At 41.5% G+C, this 24,195-nt stretch overlaps 1 protein-coding gene across 4 annotated transcripts in view; it reads left to right on the top strand.

The window, feature by feature from the left end:
* The window catches only part of LOC116069237 (translation initiation factor IF-2), a 64,435-nt gene that overhangs the window by 34,096 nt on the left and 6,144 nt on the right, over positions 1–24,195 (top strand). For 3 of the 4 annotated variants that reach the window (XR_004109938.1, XR_004109931.1, XR_004109927.1), the window contains 2 exons: positions 2,293–2,503; positions 22,160–22,453. The gene's annotated coding sequence lies outside the window, so the exon portion shown is untranslated. The remainder of the gene's footprint in view (positions 1–2,292; positions 2,504–22,159; positions 22,454–24,195) is intronic. The other variant, XR_004109936.1, reaches the window with a different exon arrangement.

The raw sequence follows: 24,195 nt of genomic DNA, 5'->3' as shown, positions 1-24,195 counted from the left end.
TTACTTAGCAAATTTTAGGCCAGCTAAGGCCACATAGTGAAAACTCTGTCTCAAAACAGCAACAACAATAATAAATGAACAAAAATTCATACCTGGATCCTTCCCATTGCAAGTCTAGTGCAGAGAGAAGTTACATAATAAATGTTTGTTAAATTACCATGTGGTGGTTAGAATAGGAATGACCCTCATAGATTCATGTGTTTGAATGCTTGCCCTGTAGAGAGTGGTACTACTAGGAGGTAGTCTTGTTGGAGGAAATATGCCACTGTTGGGGGCAGGCTTTGAGGTCTTATATGCTCAAGTTACACCCAGAATGTCTCACTGTCTCCTTCTACTCCTTGTGGATCAAGATGTAGAACTCTCAAATCCTTCTCTAGCGTCATGTCTGCCTGCACACTGTCATGTTTCCCACCATGACAATAATGGACTAAACCTCTGAACTGCAAGCCAGCTCCTATTAAATATTGTCCTTTATAACAACTCTTGTGGCCATGGTGTTTCTTCACAGCAATAAAACTCTAAGACATACAATATCTGCTATTTTTTAAAAAAGCCATTTCTGAGACAAGAAGAGGAAGGGTTGCTTGGGAAGGTTAAGTGGTTTGCCTACCACATCTAGTAAGTAGCATTGAGGACATAGGAACAAGATGTTTTAAGTTCAAATCAAGCACAATTCCCCTCTGCTAAGTGGCTTCCAGCTACACTCTTGCCTGAGTTCACCTTCCAGGAGACAATGCCCTTAAATTTGGGCACTTCCTTTTTTCAGCACTTCACTAGCATACAAGTTACTTAAGGGCAGGGACTAGACCATATGTTTCTTTTCTGCAATGAAATTTGTCAGTCAATCCTCAAAATGATTGGCCAGCTCAGTTGCTTTCTCTGTGGAACCCAGCATCCTCAGTTTTAGTTCTGGTGCTGAGGGTCTGGGATGCTAAATGCTAGGATCTCTGTTCTTGTTTAAGGTGGATTCTGGAACCATTCATTTCCATCTGCTGATCTAAGCTTTTGCTCAACCAGAGGCTTAGAAGTTTTGTCCTTTGGGACATTATAGATACCCTAGGTTCCTTTGCTGCTAGATCTCCTTTAGGATGTGCTCCTACCCAAAGCCTTGTTTAAACACAGCTCTGTCCTCCATTCTCTGTGGGCTGGGGAGCTCCTAAAAGACTGTGATACAAAATTGTGCCTCATTGCTTTGCAATTTTTATTCCCACCTCTCCCAGGGCCCATGCAGCCATCTGTGTGATTCAGAGATCTATAGAATCAAACAGAACCTCACTTCTTTTAATGTAATGACTATGTTTAACAGCTAACATTAACAATTACCATAGTCCTGCGTATAGTAAGCTGTCATTGTCCATGTTGTCATGTACTGAGAAGACTGCTGCCTTCACAGTGGTGTTTGGAGCAAGGGTCCTAGGATGTTGTCTTAGTTAAGGTTATTATTACAAAAGCAAGCTTTTGGCTTACAATTCCACATTACTGTTATCATTGAAGGAAGTCAGGACAGGAGCTTAAACAGAGCAGAACCTGGAGGCTGGAATTAATGAAGAGGCCATGGAAGGGTGCTGCTCACTGGCTTGACCCTCATGGCTTGTTCAGCCTTCTTTCTTGTAGAACTCAGGTACCAGTGATGGCACCACTCACAATGGGCCAGGCCCTCCCCCATTAATAAAATGCCCTATAGGCATGCACATAGCCTTATGGAGACATTTTTCTTAGTGGAGATCCCCTCCTCCAAATGACTTTAGTTTGTGTTAAGTTGACATTAAGCTATTCAGCATAGATGGTTGATCTATGGGGCTCATCATGGAGATTGAATTTGGGGCTCATTCCACTGTGGTCTCTGGAGCTCCTGAAACTCTAACTTCTTTAATGTTCTCAACCAGAAAATAGACCCAGAAAGGAGACATCACAAAGTAAGAAGTAAATGAGAAGTTGCAGTCAATAGTGTATGTAGCAAGAAACACTGATACTTGTGAAGTAATCACTGTCACTGCCAAAGTAGTATCTGTCTGTAGGCTAAAATGTGGCCTTGGGGACACCAGACATCTTCTAAAGACACAAGGGATATGCATCTAGATATATTTTGGTTTTCGTAATAGAAGTTCAGTGAGAGAGGTCACCATGGTTTTGGTCACCACCACAGTGACTCTCAGTATGTGCATGTCCTTCATCATGATGGTTATTGCATCTTTGCTCTAGTTCTGGTTCTCAGTAGATACAGCAGTTCTTAGAAAATCACTTTGGATCCCCAGTGCCAGCATAAAATGACAATGTTCTTCCTACCTACAGGTTCTGAGACTCTTCAATAGCAATGTAATTGTCCTTGGCGTCAAATGAGGAAACTGAGGCCTGACAGATGAAATGCTTTGACTAAAACTGACAGTTAACAGAGGCTGGAGCCAAGAGGAAACAGTCTACTGCTTCCAGTCCATGCGCTGTGTATGGAGATGGCCACCCTCTTACAAGTTTCTGGACACTTCTGTGCTGATAAGATCACAAGGTATTTCTGCTTTAGATACTTGTTTCTTAAAAGGAGCTTACTGGGTATTCATGCCTGGCAAAGCGGAATCATGTATTCTATTCTAGAGGAACATGATGATCTTGAAGCTGGACCCAACATGCTTTCTCACACTTCTCCCTGCACTATCCTAGAAAATCTCATCTCTAATGGTGTTTGTGTCTACCATCTGTGATGAGAATGGCTAATTTAATTATGTTGGATTGAACTGAGCTCCCAATTCATGAATTCTACTTGATACCCCTGGTACTTTAGTTTGGCTTATGACCTAGAAGCAAGCACAATTGTAGTTTTTCTTTGTCAAAGGATAAACAAAAGGAACATCAAGGAGCAGAATTGTGTCAGTTTTGGGCATGCAGTTCTGGCTTTAGAGTCAAGGATACCAGAAACTTTTTGTGGAATCTATGCCCCCCCCCCACCTTGGCTTAAGAAAGCTGTCAAGGCTAGATGTGTGTCTGGGGGACACTGTATGGAGACTCAGAGAGGCCGTTTTATGAAGTGGTAAAGATGAAGCCTGGATTTTGCTGGAGACCCTAAAATGTTGGAGATGACAGAGTTGTGGGATACCAGCCAGTGAAAACTGCAGACTGGGTACAGAACTAGCTCAGAGAGAGAAATGTGTTGCAGTCAAAAAACCTGAAAGGAGTTGGAGATCTGAGGAGCACTTTGACAGAGTTTCACTGTTTTGTTTTGGACTTGGCTTTGGCTCAGTATTTCTTCACTATGCTTCTTTTCCCCCCTTTGTATGTTGGAAGTACATTATCTGCTTTTTAAATTTTGGTTGTATAGGGGGTTCCAGTAAGAGCTTGACTTGAGTCTCAGAAGAGACTTTGGACTATTAAACAGTGTTAAGACTATGATGGACTATGGGGAACTTCTAAATTTGAACTGAATGTACTTTTGCATTATGATATGGGTACAAACCTATGGGGTCCAGGGGCTGAAATGCAGTGGTGTGAGTAAGAATGGCCCTCATAAGCTCATATATTTGAATACTTAGTCATCAGGGTGTGGCACTATTTGAGAAGTATTGGAGCTGTGGCCTTGGAGTAGATATAGGTTTAATGGAGGAATTGTGTTACTGGGAGTGGGCTTTGAGGTTTCTAAGGCACAAGCCAGGCCCATGTCTCTTTCTCTGTCTTTCTATCTTTCTTTCTATCTCTGTCTCTATACCTCTCTCTCTGCTCCTCTGCTCTCCCCCATCTCTCTATCTCTCATCATCTCCTTGTCTTTCTCTCCCTTCAGATTGGGATGTAGCTCTTAGTTACATCTCTAGCATCACACCTGCCTACTGTCATGTTCTGTGTCATGGTGAAAATGAATTAAGACTCAGAAACTGTAATCAAGCCCCAAATTAAATGTTTTTTTTTTTAAATAATTGTCTTAGTCATGGTGTCTCTTCATATCAATAGAACAAGTGACAAAAAACTCATAAGGGGCAGAACTTCAACTTTCTCTAGGAAATTACATCTGGGGTAGGATCTCCCAACAGGACCTACCAATAATGTCTGTCATCCTCCCTACTTTTCTTCATTCTTGTTCATAATAGCACTGTGTACAAATGAAACTCAGAAAAATGTTATGCTTAAATTCCCAGCAAATACCTCCTCTGATATAGGACTGCAGTTGGTTGTGGTTGTATGAGTCCCTTCAGGACAGGAAGTCTTTTCTCTTGTGTTTTAGCATCCTAGGGTTAGATGACCACACACTTGATGACTCAAAGCAACAGAAGTTGCTCTAGTAGTTTTAGAAGCCACAATACAGAAATTTGGTTCCTCAGAAAACTCTAGGAAGAATCTTGCTTGACTTTTTTAGTGTCTTATGGTGGCCACTTGTGTAGGTCTTTCTTGGCAGTAAGCATACTCTTATATTCACTCAGCTGGTTTCCCTTTGTGTGTTCATGTGCCTTCCTACTTGGGTAACAGTCATCAGCTATAAGGGTACCTAATCCACTAGAACCTCATCTTAACCTGATTATATTCATAAAGATTCTGTTTTCAAATAATGTCACAACTAGAAGACAAACAATTCAACTGTACTATGCATCCATTGTGATGATTCACACTTTGAGTTCAGTGAGACATCATTCTTCATTCTTAGACCCATCCAATAATCCAGTCTTTACCAGTTTATCTCCTATAAAGAATCTAGAATTTACTACCAATAAATATGAAAATTATTTTAGTTTTATAGTTAGCCTTAGCCCTAAAAGAATCTTCATGTCTACCATTTTTCTTTTTGGAAAGCACAGGGAATGTCTAGAAGTATGTGAAACTGCATAATGATCCAAACCCGATCCCCATTTCTATGGAGTCCACCATCCATCTCTGTCTACCAGAACACCAATTAGCCTATCTCTGGCCTACTGGTCCTGGTGATCAGAGTGAAAAGACAGACTCGGACAAAGCCAACTATGTTGCTACCTCAGGGGACTCCTATCCTCAGCCTTTCTACCCACCCATTGCCCTTTTCACTGTTAGATAAGCAAGAGGAATCAAGTGAGAGTGCTCATTTAAAGTTACTCAGGAAGAGGAGATAAATCCTTTCTTAACCCCTATGTTGCTTAGTTCATGCTGAGTGTGACTTCTAAGACACATGTCTAAAAGAGAATAAGCATTGTCCTTAAATTCAGCAAGCACAGAGAGATAAATTTTTATATTTCAGAGTTTCATAAAGGTTGTATTAAGCCACTTATTTGAGACTAGATGTCAATGACTCCAACTTGGCTTCATTTATACCATATCCAGTGACCTTTCCTGGAGTTCAAGAGCAGCTAAGGCTGCTCTGTTTTTGCACAGGGTAGACCTTTGCATTAGACTGTTCCAGACTGAGCACTGCTGTGAATTGTCTGTGGATCACAAAGAATTGTACCTAAGGCTGAGAAAGAGCCCTTGGACAGATGGGAAGGTTATTGCTATCTCTACTCTAGGGAGCGTGTAGGATTAGAAAACTGAAGCAGCTACTCTGCTAACGGTAGAACAGTTGTTCTCAACTTTCTATTGATGTGACCCTTTAATACAGTTTCTCATCTTGTGGTGACCCCCAAACCATAAAATGATTTTTTTCTGCTACTTCATAACTCTAATTTTGCTAATGTTATGAATCATAATATGAGCATCTGATATGCAACCCCCAAGGAGATTCAAGAATCATTAGGCTAAAGGATCACCAAACTGACTTTCTCCTACGTGGCAATAACTATAATCTTAAAAGAGTAATTAAACAGAGAAGGAGAAATTCTTAGGGAACACCTATGAGAGCACTAATGTGCTCAGTATATGTAGGTTTACAGGGATGCTGTGCTTATGCAGGGTGGCTGTGATATTTGGCCTGTGGCTCACAACTATATCATACAAACATGCTTTATTATTTAATTTAGGTCTTAGTGATCACTTCTGGAAATTCCATGATACCTGGGTAGGAATTAGTAAATTGTACTTTATAAAAGCTGAAAAAAACTAAGTAGGCAGTTTTGATTCTTATCTAGGGCTAAGAGAGATAGATCTATACATCAGCTCATTGTGGCTGTGGGGAATGTCTTCATTATATAAGGGTTGATCTGATTTTGCATTTTAAGGAAATATTAGCATTTCTTGTAAATAAGGATGTATACACAAATTGAAGCATTTTGACGGTCTCCAAGTTCCTGTCTCCTTAAAGAAAGAATTTGATAAAGATATATAGACAATTTAAGCAGAAATTTATTTACTAAAGCTAAATAAATTAAGCACCCCAAAGAAAAATTGGAGTGGACTGCCCCAAGGCAAGGAAGAGCCCACTGGGTTCTGTGCTGTGGATTTTAAGGAAGCTTTTATGGATGCTTTCCCAGTGTCTCCTGTGTATCAGAGGGATTTATAATCCTGCGATACTCAGGTGTTCACATTCACGAAGGAGAAGGAAGCAGGCAGAACGGAGTTCACTGGAATCACTCAGTGTAGCCACATGTCCTATCAGGCAAGATATGTTTCTGAGTCAGTTTGAGGAATACTCTGAACCTGGACAAATCACTATAAAATATATCTGGATTTGTTTAGGTAATTCCACAGGAAAGATAAAGCAATGAATTATAAAGCACACAAATAACTCCAGAAAGCAGGAACTAGGTATATATGGCTAATTGTGAGTACTGGCTTGACTGACCATTAGTAAGATGCTTATCTGGGGATGTCAGGGAGAGTGTGCACAGAGGCAGTTAGAGTGTTTAGGTAGTTATTTTAAAGACTCCTATTTTGTAAAGCATAGTCACATGATGAAAAACTTGAACAGGATTTCCTTAAAATTATTTGGTATAAGGCTAGGAGTATTCGTTGCTCTTACAGAGGATTGGAACTTAGTTTCCAGCAGCCACATGGACAGCTTACAACCACCTGTAACTCCAGGTCCAGGGGATTGATGTTTCTTCTGAATTCATATCTGCACATAGCACACACACACACACACACACACACACACACACACACACACACTTAAAAAATAAATCTTAAAAATTAAATAGAGATGTGGGTAGAGTGGATGGGTCCATATATAAAGGATGGCCAAGCTGTGCATGTTGGTGTATGGGAGGCAAGAAGAGTGTGGCAAGTTTGAATGCAGCCTGGACTACAGAGTGAGGCTTTGTCTCAGAATAAAAATGAGCAAACAAAAAAACTGAAAAGTAAACAAAATAGAAAGGAGTAACATGTGCTAATCTTTGTGGCAGCTATGCCATTTAGATATATATGTGCTTATTATACTAATTAGCTATGCTTTGCATAAATAATAAAATTTATAGGAAGACAATTTTTTTAATGAAGAGGATTTGAGATGAAGTAGAAATTATAAACACATACTGCTATTTTATTCATATCATTTCATTTTAGTTTCACTGGAACTGAATGGGCTAGGTATTTTCATTATTGCTGTTTTACAGAGGAGAGAGGAAACACAGATGGAAGGGTCAATTCACTTTCCCAAGGTCATTGGTGAACTAGGACCTAAGCCTAGCCTAGGAAGTTTAACTCTAGGCAGTCTGAGCCGGAGATCTTGACTTTAACTCCTTTTCTCTAAACTGGCTAAGCTGGCTTGTATGCTTTGGCGCCTGATGTTTTCTCTTGGGTCATCTGGCCCTGTGCAGTCCAACATCCCCAGCTGTCCTGTGAGTAGCAACTGCCTTGTCACTGGTGGCAGGCTACTATGCTATTATGTAGGCTTTTGTTCATGAGACAGGCTTTAAGATTGTGTCTAATGAAGAGTCCGTGGTTCACATAGTTGTTTTCTCCAACAAAGTGGATGTTCTGAAAGGGTTAGGTAGCAATGCTTTCCTTGAAAAGCATTAAGGAGAAATTGGCAACCAGAGATGGGGCAGCACAGGAGTAGTATTTAAGGTGCATAGGAGAGTGAGCCATGGCACTTGGACTCTCTCAGGAGAGGGCCTCTTTGCTCTTACCAGCTTCTCCCTTGACCACACATAGCAAACATTCTATTTTCCCAGTCAGATTAGTTCAAGAATGTTCTTATTATGGCTTTCTTCATTATGACCCACACCACTCACCAGGATGTAGACAGTACACAAAGATATCTTGCTTTTTAACAGCATAGATCTTCAAAGCTGCAGTAAATCAACCCTAAACTGAAATTCTACCAATTTCGTAACATGAGTTTCTTGTAGAATGAAAATAAAATTCTTGCCAGCAGCCTTTCCCTTCATTCTACCATCTTCCTGTTTTTGTTGTCCACACATCTCTGAGGAGACTTTGGGGTCACATTCTAAGGAGCAGGGCAGGTGGCTCTCAGGGATAACATACCTGGTTTTATAGCAGGTGCATTGCCTTGACCAGTGTCTGAGTCAGTGTTCTATTGCTGTGAAGAAACACCATGACCACAGCAACTTTTGCTTTTGTTTTGTTTTATTTATTTATTTTTTAAAAGCATACAATTGGAGCTTACTTACAGTTTCAGAGACTTAGTCCATTATCATCATGGCTGGGCACATGGCAGCATGCAGGCAGACACGTGCTGGAGAGTGTCTGGGAGTTCCACATCTGGATTCCCAGACAGCAGGAAGAGAGAGGCACTTGACCTGGCTTGAGCTTTTGAAATCCCCAAACCTCCAGTGACACATTTCCTCCAACATGGCCATATCTCCTCCAACAAGCCCACACCTTCTAATCCCTGTCAAGTAGTGCTACTCCTTAAATGACCGCACATTTAAATATACGAGTTTCATGGGAGGCAGGCCATTCCTATTCAAATATCCACAACCACTTATACATAAGAAAATGGGTTCATGTGCATAGATACTTTATTCAAACTTGGGACAGGCACAGGGCTGTCTGATACATAAGTATTGTTTTAACATAACTCAGAACCATCTTTGGAACTGCCAAGAATCAACTCCAATTCTCTGTTTGGATAAGATGGAAGTTTCAAAGGAAAGTTTTCCTTGGCAAAAATGAATATCTTGGCTCTAGTGGATCGGTGATGAAAACACCCAAGACCAAAGGCAAAGGAGGACTGCTTCTAATTATGGAGTTGAGCTCACTGGGAATAGTCTTGTGACAGTTTTGCATTAGAGGCAGACGGTGTTTCAGTTGGCAAGCCACAGAAAATGAGAGATCATTTCTCTGCTATTTGGTGGACTTTTCCAATTATAAGTTGGTAATTTAAGTCTTTGGTGATTTTGGAAATTTTCCCACTGGAAAATTCTCATGGATTTTTGGTGTTTGGCTTATTTTGGAAATAGTGAGACTCTGCTGAAGAGAAAAGTGACTAAGACATTGGGAGAATTGATAAGAATTTCAGTAAGGGCTAGGGGATATCTTAGTTGATAAAGTGATTGTTGTACAAGCATGAGGACTTGAGTTCAATCTCTAGAACCCACATAGTGGCTTGCACTTGTAATTTTAGCACTAGGGAGGCAGAGTTAAGAAAATCCCTGGGACTTGCTGGGTAGCCAGCCTAACCTTGTGTCAAAAAAAAATGGTTAGTTCCTGAGGAATAAAAAAGAAGTTGACCTCTGGCCACCACACACATATGTGTCCTAAAACATGTGTGTGTATATGTGTGTGCATGTGTGCACTTATGGGTACCCCTAAATCATAGACAAATACTACCAGCAGAGACACACACACGTTAACTATATGCACATGAGTCACAGGCAAATGGTACCATTAAATAGACATACGTACGCACACATATGCAAACACAAATCACAACCAAGTAGTGCCAGTCAAGATGCTACCCAGGAGTCCATAAATGCTTCAGAAACAGAGTCTTGATTCCTATGTGATTTGAATTCGTGACTCACAAAAGAAGAGCAGCTCAACTGCTGGCAAATAAAAAGTAAGAAATGTCTTTAAGATTTAGAACTCTGAGAAATGTAAGGAGTTGGTACAAACTGACTAGGAAGGAGGAAGATGGGGAGGAACTATAGAAAGGATGAGGTACATGAGGGAGACCAAGAAGAAACTGTATGGGTGGGGAGGAACTGTAGGGGTGCAGTGGAACTGTGGGAGTGAGAAGGAACTGTGGGCGTGGGGTGGAATTGTGGGGGAATGGGGGTGAAATGTAGGGGATGGGGAGGAACTGTGGGAGGATGGGAAGGAACTGTAGGGGAGGGGAGGAACTGGGGGGGAATAGAGAGAACATATTCCATTTTTTGGACTGCAAACTCATGAAGGTGTTTTTCCTTTATTGGTGATCCTCTTCGCTAATAAGCCAGCTGGTGCCCTCTACCTGGATCACTCATCTCAGGAAGATCAATGTATGTTGATGTTCTCTGATACTACTTGGTATTCTTTCTGAACTTCACATATTAAACGATTTGGGTAGAGATGAAGTGAGAAATCATTCAGTTCTCATTTTTAAGTGCATATTTATTTTAATACCCTAACAGCTGCACCTTTCTTGACATCTGTCAAAAAAATTAAATGATTAATTCCTGAGGAACAAAAAAGAAGTTGACCTCTGGTTGCCACACACACATATGTGTGCTAAAACATATGTGTGTATGTGTGTGTGAATGTGTGCACTTGTGGGTATCCCTAAATCATAGACAAATGCTACCAGCGGAGACACACACACATGTTAACTATGTGCACATGAATCCCTTTCATCCCAGGCAAATGGTCCCTTTCTACCTCCATTCCCATCTCAAGATGGTCTTAAACCATCCATACTTGGCCTGTACCCATGGCTCTTCTAATCACCACTCATGTGACCCTTAATAATTCTCAGTCATCTCAACTACAGAGAAAGAGAGGCAATATTTGAATGCCTTGGGACTCCTTTTTGTAGTGAGTGAAAAACATTAATTAAATGAGAAAGTGACTATCTGGTTAGTACCTAAGATGTGCTCTTTACAAACCTGATCCATTGCACCTCAAGCATACTTTCTTGGGTTTTGCCAGTGCTTACTTTCCTGATGAGTTGTACTGATTGCTTCATGGGCTACAAATGGTTGAGATCATGGCTCATGCTCTGTTCTTGGTAATGATTCCTAGAGAGATCTTATGGCCAATGCTATCTGGCTGAGAAAATGGAAGAACCTGTCTATCTTCTCTTTTTCCACAGTCAATAGGACACCTGGGAGCCAGGGCATCTCCAGACAAAATTGCTAGAATCCGTCATTCTGTGACAGACAGCTCTCAGTTCCCCAAGTTTCTTGCTTGCTTTCTATTGTAGTGGTGAAAGTAGTGGGATAGATAGGGCATTTCTTGGGTTGAGAAACTTCAAAGTTAATTTCCTAAGTGGAGGCCAGTAAAAATAGATTTGGAGTGACAGGACACTCTCCCAGAAGCTTCCAGAAGGCTACAGTGCTCAGGATACAAATAGAAGCAGATGGGAGAAACATGCAAGGTCCCTCAAATCTAGATGTGAGGAGCCCAGCCAGCCCATTGTCACCATCCATACCTGTCCACCTTCTCTCATCTTGGACAAGGGCTCCAAGCCAAAGCATCTTCCAGGCCTCTTCATCTTCCTCCTTCCCAGTCTCCTCTCCCTGCCATGAGCCTGTTTGAACATGCTTGACTGGAACTCACAGTCTCTAATCTGGGGGACTTGGTGGGGTCAATTTTCACATATGCAACACCCTGCCTTTATATTCTGTCACAACATGCCCTCCCTGCCTGAAAGCCAGTTTGATTTGTACCCTTCTTAAGTTCAGATCAGACTGCAACATCTGCATACATACAATGGCTCGCAATATCCCTGAATCACTCAATTGCCTTATGATCAATGGAGAAACTGAGGCCCAAAAATGGGGAAGGAATTTATTTAACTTATGCATCATGGGGTTGGGGGAGCACAAGTTATAGTACTTTCTAGTCATGGATTCAGCTCTCTCTCTCTCTCTCTCTCTCTCTCTCCTTTTGTTTTTGTTTTTGTTTTTGTTTTCGAAACATGGTTTCTCTGTATAGACCTGGCTGTCCTAGAACTCACTCTGTAGACCAGGCTGGCCTTGAACTCAGAAATCTGCCTGCCTCTGCCTCCCAAGTGCTGGGATTAAAGGTGTATGCCACCACCACCCAGCAATCCAGCTCTCTTGACTTGTCCTAAGGCTCCTCTTCAGCCTCTGATCATCTTATCAATCCATCTGTAATGTTTCTGAGATTTAGCTTTATCCATTTGGAGGCTTTGCTAATTCTGCACACTTCTACCACACTGTATGCTTTTAGTTGTTTACATTATTCCATCTTTACAAAAACACTTCCCAGCAGCAGCAGTCACTGCCACAGCAATATAATTGATCCCTTTTACAGATGATAAAACCTTGATGCAGGGAATTCAATGGCTGGCTCAAGGACACAGAGACACACAGGCGCATGTGGGGAATAGGTGACTGTATAAAATAATAGCAGAGATAGTAAGTCTGATTGTTGCCCACCTGGGAAGGTAACGGATACACACACTCAATGTGCCCTGTCTTGTCCTTGTGTTTCTCTGATGTTTTGGCACCCAGTCCCTCTTATATTTTTGCTTTAGAAATAGTAGTATTTAAAGGCAGGTTGAAACAGGAAAAAAAATGGCTTGCCTTATACACATGCTAAGTGTGAGCTCATAGAGAAAGATGGGATGGAGACACAGAGAAGGAACATAAACCCTTGTTGAGAGAAATGAGGTCACATACTTTGCTTCTGTCACCCAGGATCTACTACTTTGTCTGCAGCTTCTAGTCTGGCCGAATTGCTTTTCTGCTTCATGAGACACACAGCACAGCAGTACCAAGCTTTCTCTCTGCCTCACTTCGCCAGTGTTGTCTGTAACCCACTTTGCACTATAGCACATTTATCATATTGATCGTATAAGAAATAGATCATAAGCAGAATGAAATTACGAATGCAATGATCTGGGGCACCCCGTGGACCAGATCAATCTTGGGGCAGCTGGGGGAAAAACTAGTTTCTTGCTGTGACAATAGAAATTTCCATCAGCTAGCATTCCCTGTAGAGGAGAAGTCTGCCATGCTGATAAAGGGTGTGCATGTACACATGTGTGCATGGGGATGTGACTGCATGTGCATGTGTGCACATGTGTATGTCCATAAGTCTGTCTCAGATGTGTGTGTGTATGTGTATACACATGCATGCCTGTATGTGCATATGCACATAAGTCATGTTTGTGTGTGTGTGTGTGTGTGTGTGTGTGTGTATGTGTGTGCTATATCTTTGTGTGAGTGTGTTATGTAAAAAGACATAACTCTCACTTGTTTAAGAGACCTTTTAAAGACCCTTCCAAATCTGGTGTGAATGTCTGGAATGAGAATCACCCTCTTTGTCACCATGGATGGTGATGCCCTGGCTTCTGAATTTGCAGGTTCAGGAACTGGAATTATAGCAGTGAAGTTTGTAAGCAGCTACTCAGAAGCTCAAGTTCTCTTCCTTTTTATCTGTCAGGCTTCAGTACTGACCCCTTCCATCTTTAGAATGCTCTCTCTGTCTAGAGACAGGGCTGGTGAGTCAGCTGAGGCTGGAAATTCAAGTGAGCAAGGTTCCTGGCAGCCTGCCATTACTTCAGACAGAGATAGAAGCCCACAGTGGGAATGTGGTCTGAGGCCCCAGCCACCCCTTTCCACTGTGAAATCTATCCCCAGACACGGAGGCTCAGTGCTATTGGCTTTGGCAACATTTGTCATGCCAATAAACGCATTGAAACTGAAGAAGCCAGAAGGGGGACTGAACACAGAGTATAGAAAGGGTGAGGAGAGGGAGGGAGAAGGGTATTCAAACAATGAGAAAGGAGAGGAGATACCCAGAGACTGTCCAGCAAGCTTGAAGGAAAGTACATCATAGATGCTTAATGGCTGAGTTCATAGAAAAATGACAGTACAGGCATGAGTAGACCCATGTCAGCCTCCGAACTATCTCTGCCTAATCTCGTGACCACTATTCAATACTGTAGATCATCTCTGGAAACCTTCCCTTGGGGACAGATGGCCAAGGAAAGACACTTATGTACATCCAGACACTACTATCATTGACAGGAGATAAAGAACCAAGAGATCAAAGATTAGAGAGTGGAGTTTTACAGACTTGTGGTTGGCTAAGATGTTAGAAGGATTAATATAGTTAAAATCCATAATTTAAATTTAGAATGCATCTACTTTGTCTCAAAAGAGAACTTATTTCCTGATCATAGATTATTCTAATGAGTTCCAATCAGCCATCTAATGTATGTTGTTGCTTGTCATATTGCTGGCTGGAAGTATGGATCCCTCCATGTAGTTCATCTCCCAGCATGGAAAACATGACCTGTGCACTGAGCGTGGGTGCCTGTATTCATGTTTAAGGAGGATGGGGCATCTCACACAGGAATCCTGGGGGACTTAGAGCACATGTGCCCTGTGTAAGAAGAGCAGTGTTTATAACATGAGCCAGCTGGAGCCCAGAGTATCACAAACATGAAGGCCTGGGAGTGGACTAGAGGAATGCTCCACTAGTGACTCCACAGGAAGCTTCTTTTATCAGCTGGGGGTTAATTTGAGATAAAAGATTGGTGCTGTGAGGGGAGTTCCCAAACTGTCCTGGGCCTGATAGAGCCATTCTCTAATGAAATGCATGTAGTTTATTTTACCAATTCTAATTAAATAAAGAATGAGTATCAGATTTCTTTATCCTTGTGCTGGCTCTGAACTCAAGCCAACTCCGCAAGCCCTACATGCCCTGACCTAATGGAGCTTTTATTCCAGCGAGCTGGGAACCAACCTACCATTGTAAAGAGGGGAATATGAAGAGAAGGAGGAGAAGAAAGAGGAGGAGGAAGAAAAGGAGAAGGAGGAAGAGGAGGGGGAGGAGGAGGAGAAGGAAATACTAAGAAAAAGAAAAAGAAGAAATACTTAATGTTTGTCTAGCAGATGAAAATTTTCTCAAGATAAAGTGTTTTCTGGATGAGCAGAACAGTGGAGATAATTTCCCCAGAAATCAAAATGATTTACCTTATCTTTGCATTCTTTAGACAAGAGTTTCCATTTATTTAGTCATTTATTTTATTAGTTTCTGGAGATCCTTCTCTTACCCCTGACTACCATCAAAGACACAGCCATTAGCACAGGGAGCCCAAGTCTGGGCAGGGAGACAGGGATTGTCAGCTTGTCATTTACTCTCCATCTTGGACCAGGCCCAGCTGTGTGCTGAAGAGACCAAAGTGCTCCAGGGCAGTCAGCTGTGGACTTAGACTGTGTTCTTACTGAGGACCCAGTCTCCTGGGCAGTGGAGAGATTGATGGTGAATGCTGTACTCAGAATCCTCAATACCACCCACACACTTATGGGCTTGATGAGGAATCAAGCTATATTTAGTTTTCAGTAGTTTTCAACAGAGACAATTTGATCACTGGAAGCATGTAGTAGTGGAAACAGTTTTGTTTGGTACTTTGCGAAGGGAGCTACCATACAGCCCCAAACACCATCATTGTCACCCTGTGGAGTGGGGGTGGGGCTCTACAGCCATGCCATGCCTCTGTTCAGACTTTGCTGAGAAAGCCCTGGGGAGGAGACTTACTCCATTGTATACTATCAACTGGATCTAGAATTGCCTTTTAAAGTAGCTTTGAAGAGTAAAATTGTTTATGTGAAGTGGTAGAAAGTTTTTCAGAAGAACATCTCAAATTCTGAGTAGATGAAGAAATAGAACCATGTTGTCTCACCTCCCCCATCCCCCACTCCTTTGTGGATCTTGCTGCCTGCCACATAGAACTCCTCATTTTGAGAGTTATTGGAAATGGGAATAATTTAAAACTAGGCTGAGTCCTTAAATGACTTCACTTTTTCAGGACTCAATCATTACCCAGAAGTTTGTAAAAAGACCCTGCCAAGGCTTTTTCTTCAGATCTGCCTGAAACTGTGTATTACATACCATGGAGTTCTTTTTGAGCAATTAAGGCTCTCCATGCCAGGATTTCTCATCATCTACCAAAGCCATTTAAAAAGGGCCTTGTGTCTGGCTTTCCCAGAGAAACAGATGGCATTTTGGGTACTGGCAGGAGACAGGTGTGAAGTTTCAGGGGCCGGAGGGCTTGTCTGGCATCCTATGCAAATTTGGCTTCATTTTCAGCCCTCCCAGGAGTTGCCACCAAATGGAGTTTCTATATCCCTGTCACATGTTCAAGAGTGTGTGTTGGTGGGGGTGGAGCAAAGATACAGAGAAAGGGGGAGGGGAGAAAGGGGGAGGTAGAGAGAACAGAGAAAGGGAAACACACAGAGAAAGGCACATAGAGACAGACACACACACAGAGGCTGTGAAGGAATTATGTATTTGAGTGTGTGAGAGAGACAGAGAGATAGACACAAACAGAAACACACAGATTGGCAGAGACAAAGACAGTGACAGAAGTATGTGTCTATGTGTGAAAGAGAGAGGTTGTGACAAAAGTATATCAAAGACAGAGACAGAGAGAAACAGAGATACAGAAATATAGAGACAAAGTGTATACCTACAAAGAGAGGCTATGATCTAAGTAAGTGTATCTGAGAGAGACAGAGGTAGACAGAGAGATACACAGAGGTTAGAATAGAAATATAGACATGTGTATGTGGGGTATGATGGAATGCATGTTTGGACACCCAATGTATATTTTTAGCATATATAGAAAGCCGGTAGCATAGAAAACTGATGCTTTATTCTAGTCTAAACTGTATGAATGGTCAGCTCCCTAGGAAGACAGTGTTCAGTTCTTTCCTCAAAGTCTTCAGCCTCTGAACCTGTTCCTGTCTACAGGATGTTGAAACCTGAAAACCAGTAGCTTAGCAGTGAGGTCACCCAAGGACTCAGCTAGGAGGCGTCTGACACATCCTTCTTGCATAGTCTTGTAGTTAAGCAATGGTTGTAGTTAGTGATCTTTGTTTATCCCAAGTGTATGTTCTCCACTTTTCTTTAGAAGGGGCATTGTGTGCAGATCCATATGCCAAAGATAGTCCAGTAATGGTCTCTGTTTAAATGTCTTTTTTCTTATTTCTCCTGAAGTACTTGCCACATTTTTATACTTTTGAAAATATGTTCGATGTAATTATCAAATTATTTTGTCATGAAAAAAGTTTTCATTCTCAGTACAAGACAAACAAAACCTTTCTTCTAGTGACTTTCTGGTTTCTATTCCATTGTCACTGGAGCTGGTAACATGGAAGTATCAGGGTGGGGATGATTAAATTGTAAATAAAGATATACATACAAGATATACTTGTATACATACAAGATATACTTTTTTCTTTCTCCGAGAGTGAAGTTGAGGGTATAACTGTTGGTTTTTATAGCTTTAAAGTTATGGGTTAAAATGTTATAAAGTTAAAACTGTTGGTTTTAATTTTTACTCAAATATCCTAAAGTGCCAAAGATGAGTTACTAGTGGCCCCCAACAAGCTAACAAATATGTTTGTTTGGTTTAAGAAGGGACTGAACTTGGCTTGAAGAAAACAGTCCTCATGGTTTGACCATATCATGACTAGAAAAATGACCTCCTGCTACAGAAGAAGATATCCAACCTCAGGAAGCTCCTAGGAAGATAAAGAGCATGGAGAGAGAAGAGTAGAGCTTATCTGATAGGGTTGAAGACTGAAAAGTCCTAGTGCTGTTAAACAAGAGACAATACTCTGTGGACCTCTGTTGATTTTCAGGCTGAGTGCTGAGACAGTACATCAATGCTTATCTGAGTCTCACCCATCAGTGTTGTGTCTAGTGTGTACTTAGCATAGAAGGCCCTCATAAGTCTCTGCATATACCCAGTATTTCAGGCATTCCAACAGAGTGTAGACAGTAAAGGCCATGGCCTTTCCTACTTTGGAATCTGCTCTATAGTGATAACTATATCCCAAGATGAAGACGCATGTGGATCGCAGTATAGGCTTCTCTGTGGCATTCACAGCTCCACATGCTGTTTCTCCAAATCCCTTGACATTGCTGCCTCTCATGGTCTTTCCATAGTTGCTCTTTGCTTTAACAGCGAGTAGTGCTTCTTATTCAAATCTTGACTACCTCTGTTTCCTTTGGATGTTGTGTCATCTCATTTCCTCTTGCTGTAACTCACGTTGTAATTAAGTTCTTAGGTATAGGGATGATACTAAGACTGGGTGCAGGGAAGAACTACCACTGGAAATCAAGTATAAAGGAAATAATAAAAAAAATATAAAGTGAACTGCTGAGGAGGAATAGGTGGTATGGGTGATTTCAGGACATTCGGTGGATAAGCCTCATTCATCATCATGGGTAAATTGGACTCAGGCCATGCCTTGCTATAGGGGACTAGCATAGCTCCAAATTCCAACATAGATATAACCTGGACCCAGTCTCTGTTTTCTCCTTTCTTGTTGACTTATAGCTGTTGGAAGACTGTAATAACTCTTCCTAAGAGTTAAGAATCATGATGGTGCCCCAAATCTCCATAAACATCTAGGGAGCCAGTCCAAAGTTGCTCTGATATCTCCAGACCCATGTTAAGACATAATCACCATAAGGTGATATGATACTAGATAGGCCTTACTTTTCTTTCTCTTTATCTCACAATGTGGTAGTTTGAATGAGAATGTTCCCCCACCCACCATAGGCTAATATATTTGAATGTTTGTTTCCCATTTGGTGTAGCTGTTTGGGAAGAATTGGGAAGTATGGCATTGTTGGAGGAGGTTGTTTACTGGGGGTGATTTCAAAAATTAAAAAGCTCACACTACTACCCAGGCTTTCTTTCTCTCTGCTTGTTGTCTTTGAATCAGGATATTAGTTCTCAGCTACTTCTCTAGTGTCATGTTTGCCTACCTGCCTAATGTCATGCTTCCTGCCATAATGATCATGGACTAACCCTCTGAAACTGTAAGCAAGCCCCCAATTAAATGCTTTCTTCTATAAATTGCCTTGCTTATGATGTGTCTTCACAGCAACAGAACAGTAGTTAAGACACACAGAGTCTCTACTACAAAAGTTGTATGGCTCCTAACAACTGGGAAGGTTTGTTGGGTCTACTTAAGAATGATAGCTCCATGTAGATAAGAGATACATAAATTTAAATAGTTCCTGTGTTCCCAGAGTACTTCTGGCCAAAAAGGACATGAAGCACTATTTGAATGCAAAAGTTTGCCAGGCAGCTGAGAGAGAGTCAATCCACATTCTTGGAATAGGCATTTGAGATTATTTTTAGGTGTGTGTGTGTGTTTGTGTGTGTTTGTGTGTGTTTGTGTGTGTTTGTGTGTGTGTGTGTGTGTGTGTGTGTGTGCAATTGGATGTGAGGTTATAAGTGTGGATTTATGAGTCAAAACTAACCATCATTAGTCTACTGTTCAGGAAACATGGGCTATTGTGTGTAGTGAGACCATATTGAACTGAACAGAGTGGCCAACTGTGGCTGCTGTTCCTCCTTTAAGGTCTTTGCATCCATTCCTCTTAGCACACAGAGTTCTCAGAACCTATCACAGTAAGCTGTGTAGCTGAAGATGCCCCCTGACTCTCTGGCTTCTCCCTGCTTCCTCTATAGCTCTCTCTTCTTCATTTATTTGTCCTGTCCCTTTCAGCATGATAATTTTGTTTTCTCTATGTTGAGTTTCCTTAAAGACACATAAAACATCACTGCTTTGGGGTTCCCAAGACTTCAGATTATTAACTGAGGAGTTTCGTTTGTTATTGCATGACAGGCCTCTGTTAATGAACCTAGAGGGATCTGTGAGATCTTGGCCGGACAAGTGTGCCAGAATGTGAAGTCTGAGAGATGTCCTCACTTTTCATGGCACCATTGTTATTAAACAAATGCCTCTAATGGAAACTTACACATCAAGTGCTGTGATAAAATCTGGGGCAATGGAATTGAAGAAGGGTCAGCTCTCACTCTGAAGCTTTCATAGGAGTAAGATACATAAGCAATCAAATGTGCCATAATGTGACAAGCAATGGTCAAAATATGAATAAAGAACACAGAGGACGGAGGAGGCTGTGTAGAAAATGTATGCCAGTATCAGTCTCAAGCAGCTGTGATGCATGTTCTTAGATGGAATGCCTTAGGATGAGGAGAAGCATGCTGACTTAAAGACAGTATCTCATCCACAGAATTGTTAGCTGGGAGTAAAGAACACTGGGCATTGAGTGACAAGCTAAGCACCAGAAAGAATCAGCTATTCAATAATCTAGGGCCTGCTTTTGAATTTGACTCATCATGTACAAGCTATGCCATCTTTCACATCCCCTTACATGTTCAGTATCTACCTAAAATGTGGATATGTAGTTATGTAGTTATGGAGTAAAGTCAGGTTACACATACAAACACTCTTTCAGGTGTGCAAGTGATACACATGTCAAACATTGTTTATATACCATATGATGAGGTGGTTGAGAGCAATCCAGGATGTTAAAGACAGGCAAGTTCTACATAGTGGAGATTGGTGGAAAGCATACAGGGCTTCATTGATGCTAAAGTTTTGCTCCACAATTCATTCTGGTCTGAAACATCACATGTTATAAACTTGGTAGGATGGCTGCTGACAGTTTAAAGAATGAGTGCCCAGCTTTGAGATTGAGTAGCTGTTGAAAAGTAAAGGATCATTTGATTTTTGTTTTTTCCTGTCAGAAAAATTTAGACCAGGAGAGTTTTTCTGTAAAACACATGTGCAGGGTGGGGACAGTTTGTCATCATTGTGGCTTCTGGTTTTTACATTGTTTTTCTCTTGTCATGATGATGAGAAAATTCAAGGTTAGTCCTGACATTCAGAACAAAAGGAGGCATAATTATGCATCATGGTCTTTATTAAACTTGTTTCCTGATGGAATGGGGAGCTTGCTGCTATTGATTTAAATGCATTCAGATGCATTCAGGGATTTTACCTCTTCTAAAGGTCCATATTCTCCTAGAAGTGCCTCTGTGAGCCAAACAGTGACCCTGAGATGGTTGTGGTGTGGCAGAAGAGTCTATTATTTAGGCAGATCCAGGTGACATCCAGCCTCAGTAAACAAGAATGGGAAGGGAAGGCTGAGTTGTCTACAAGATGCAAACCAAGGATTGGTAGACCTCAGTGGGAGGCCAGAAGCACTGGCTCCAAATGTTGTTATAGAGTATGAACTGGACAGAGGAAAATGGACCAAAGAGGGAGGGATGCAGGAAGCACAGAACAAGATCTGTGTGTGTTTGGGTGAACATACAATTTTGAGGAACTCCTCCATTATGAGTGTGAGTTACTTTCACTTGGTGTTCTTACAGCTGACATTTCCCAGTTACCTAACAGTCATTTAGGCATTACCTAAGAGTCTTGGGGTGGATCTCGGTTCTCCTTGAGTTCATTTGTCCAAGATGTTAAGATTAAAAACAAATGATAAACACAACAAGGAACTAAACAGTATATGGTAAATCGACAAGTGCTGCAGAAAAAGAAGCACAGGGGAAAGATATCTGGAAAAGGGCAGGAAGACAGATTGAACCTTTCCCAGAATACTTAAGGAAGAGGTAAGATCCCTGAAATGTAATATTTGAACAAAGACTTAATAGAGTGAAGTAGATTTCTGAGAAAATATTTTTAATTAAATTAATTATTATTGCTATTACAATTATGACTTGTGTGTTTTGTGTACTGTGTGTGTGTGTGTGTGTTTGTGTGTGTGTGTGTGTGTATATACATGTCATAGAACTTCTGTGGTAGTCAAAGAACTCTTTACAGAGTTGAGTTCCAGGGCAAACTCAGGGTGTTAAGATTGCCTGACAAGTGTCCTACCTGCTAATGCATCTCACTGGCTTCTAAGGGAAATTTTATTCCAGTCAAAAAGAAAGCCAGAGCAAAGTCCCTAGGATGAATTGGTAGAGAATTTTAGGCTGAGCAGAGTAAAGGCAAACAAAGGTCCGAATATTTTTAAAGGATGAACTCAAAGAGGAAAAGGGAACAAATGATAGAGGGTTTACAGATCACTACAATGGGCTATGGCTTTTGCTCAAGGTAAGTGGTGTCTGGTTTGAGTATCCTTAAGTGCAAATACTCTTAGAACTAAAACATGCCTGAGGCCACTTGTCAACATAAAGCTTTTGTTAGAGAGAACATACTTTTGCTGATGGATGTACCTGAGACAAGACTTCTTAACTGAGCCAGAATGCTGAAGAAAGGTTAGAAATGCTGCCCTAGGTAAGCAATGCCCACATTGGTCTACCTCACTTGCACTTGTGTTTAAGGGCTGGAGTGCTGAGACCCTGCTTATCTGGGTTTTGTTTCAGGAATGAGGTACTGGAGCTCTGTTCACCGTGTTTCCACTCCTGATTAGCAGATGGAAGACTCTGGGTGGATTGTGGCAAGTTCCCTGGCTGTACTAATGCTTAACTTTCATGCCATCAGAAGCTGTACTTACGAGATTGTAGAGAAACTTGGATATAGGAAAACCTTCCTAGTGAGGATTGTCTTCTTGCCTTGTCTCCAATTTGGAGCTTTTGAGAAGGGAAGAGCCCAATGGGAGGGAGCACCTGAGCAGGGTGCTGGCACTGCAGCCTCTGCCAGGATCAGCAGTGGAGCAGGTTAGTACCATGTGTTGTTCCTTCCTATGAGAATGTATATCCTATACACTTAGCATGATTTGAGAGAAGGTAACTAAGGGGATTTGCTTTAGAACTTGTGTTTGATGGTTGTGAAGTAATGATTTTCTATAAGGGACAGTGACAGAAGACAGAAATTCATTTGGGCTACAATTGAAGATGTCTTCCACAGAAGTCAGGAGGCCTGGGGGAAAGGGACAATGAATCCCTACATTTTAGTAGTTGGGCAACTCATGTAGGACTAAAGCCTGGGAACACATTTTTCTTTTGATTTCCCCACAGGAATATGTTAGAAGACTTTAGTGCTGTTTATTTAATGTTCTTTCAAGTATATAAAAAGTCAACTACTAGTGGGTCTTTAGGAAGTCTTGGAAAATAAAATGAGCTACACCATGTCAAGATCAAATGCTCCAGATTAAGACAAGGGTTTCCATGGAAAGTCACCTTGTTTATTTCTCCCACATCAGATGGGATTAATCTCTTGCTAGGCTGCAAGGTGAGAGCTGACTCTCTCCCAATCTCTCTGTCTCTCTGTCTCTGTCTCTCTCTCTTGTACCCCCTGGGTGGTGTGTGTGTGAATGTGTATAAGTGTACGTAAATGTGTTTATATGTATATGTGTGAATGTGTGTATGAGTGTATGTGAATGTGTATAAGTGTGTCTGTATGTGAATGTGTGTAGTACATGTGTGTATGAGTGTATGTGTATGAATGTGTGTACATGTATTTGAATGTGTGTAGCATAAGTAAGTTTGAGTGTGTGAATGTATATAAGTGGTTGTGAGTGTATATGTATGCATGTTTGGTAATAGTCTTCCAAACTTCTATAGTCTCCTCACTCAGAAAATATATGTCCAGACAACATTTCTCTGGGTTACAACCCTTAATAAACATAGTTTCTATCAGAATAAATGCAAAAGTATGGGTTCCAGTATTCTTTCATACCAGCCTGGCTTCATTCTATGGAGCTGAAATAGACATTGTTCTTTGAGACACCCCTGACTCCATGTATTTCCTCTGTGACCTATCACATTGCCCCAAATAGCATTACAAGTAATTCATTTCTTTACTTATCAAAGCCTTGTTAAGAGACAGGCTATTAGAATGTAAATATCTCCAGGGAGGGAGCCTCAAGTAATGCTTTTCCCACCTTGTCATGATAGCTAGTTGGGGATTATAAGATCCTTCAGGAATACAAGCCTGGAAATCCAGTAGACATGAGTTTGAATCTTGACTCTCATTTAAGAGTTGAGTGATTTTGGTAACATCTTTAATATTTCTGTTTTTGTTTCAAAGGAGTGTGGCGGGGAGGGAATGGGCTGGCAATATTAACTTTTACTTCTGCTGAAGGAGAAAGGAAAAAGAAGTATTAAGTATTTTATCGATTTTTCTCTCGGGTGAGTTTCTGAGACCTGAGCAGCCAGCCGGGAGCCACAAGCCCCACGACTCCCAGGGGAGCCGCAGGGCAGCAGGGACACAATCCTCTCAGAGTGACAGAGGAGGTTCAGCATCCTCTTCTGCCCCTTCTCTGCAAGTGGAGGGTCTACCTCCAGAGAGCACCTTAAGCCAGAGACCCAGGCAGCATCCACCATTTTCTCTCGGGTGAGGTTCTGAGACTGGAGCAGCCAGCCCAGAGGCACCTTAAGCCAGAGACCCCAGCGGGATCCGCCATTCTCTCTTGGGTGAGTTTCTGAGATCAGAACAGCCACCTTGGAGGAACAGGCCC

Source organism: Mastomys coucha, unplaced genomic scaffold (assembly GCF_008632895.1).
Source record: "Mastomys coucha isolate ucsf_1 unplaced genomic scaffold, UCSF_Mcou_1 pScaffold1, whole genome shotgun sequence".
Taxonomy (NCBI): Eukaryota; Metazoa; Chordata; class Mammalia; order Rodentia; family Muridae; genus Mastomys; species Mastomys coucha.
The sequence above is the reverse complement of the archived record's forward strand: the minus strand, read 5'-3'. Positions and strand labels throughout refer to the sequence as shown.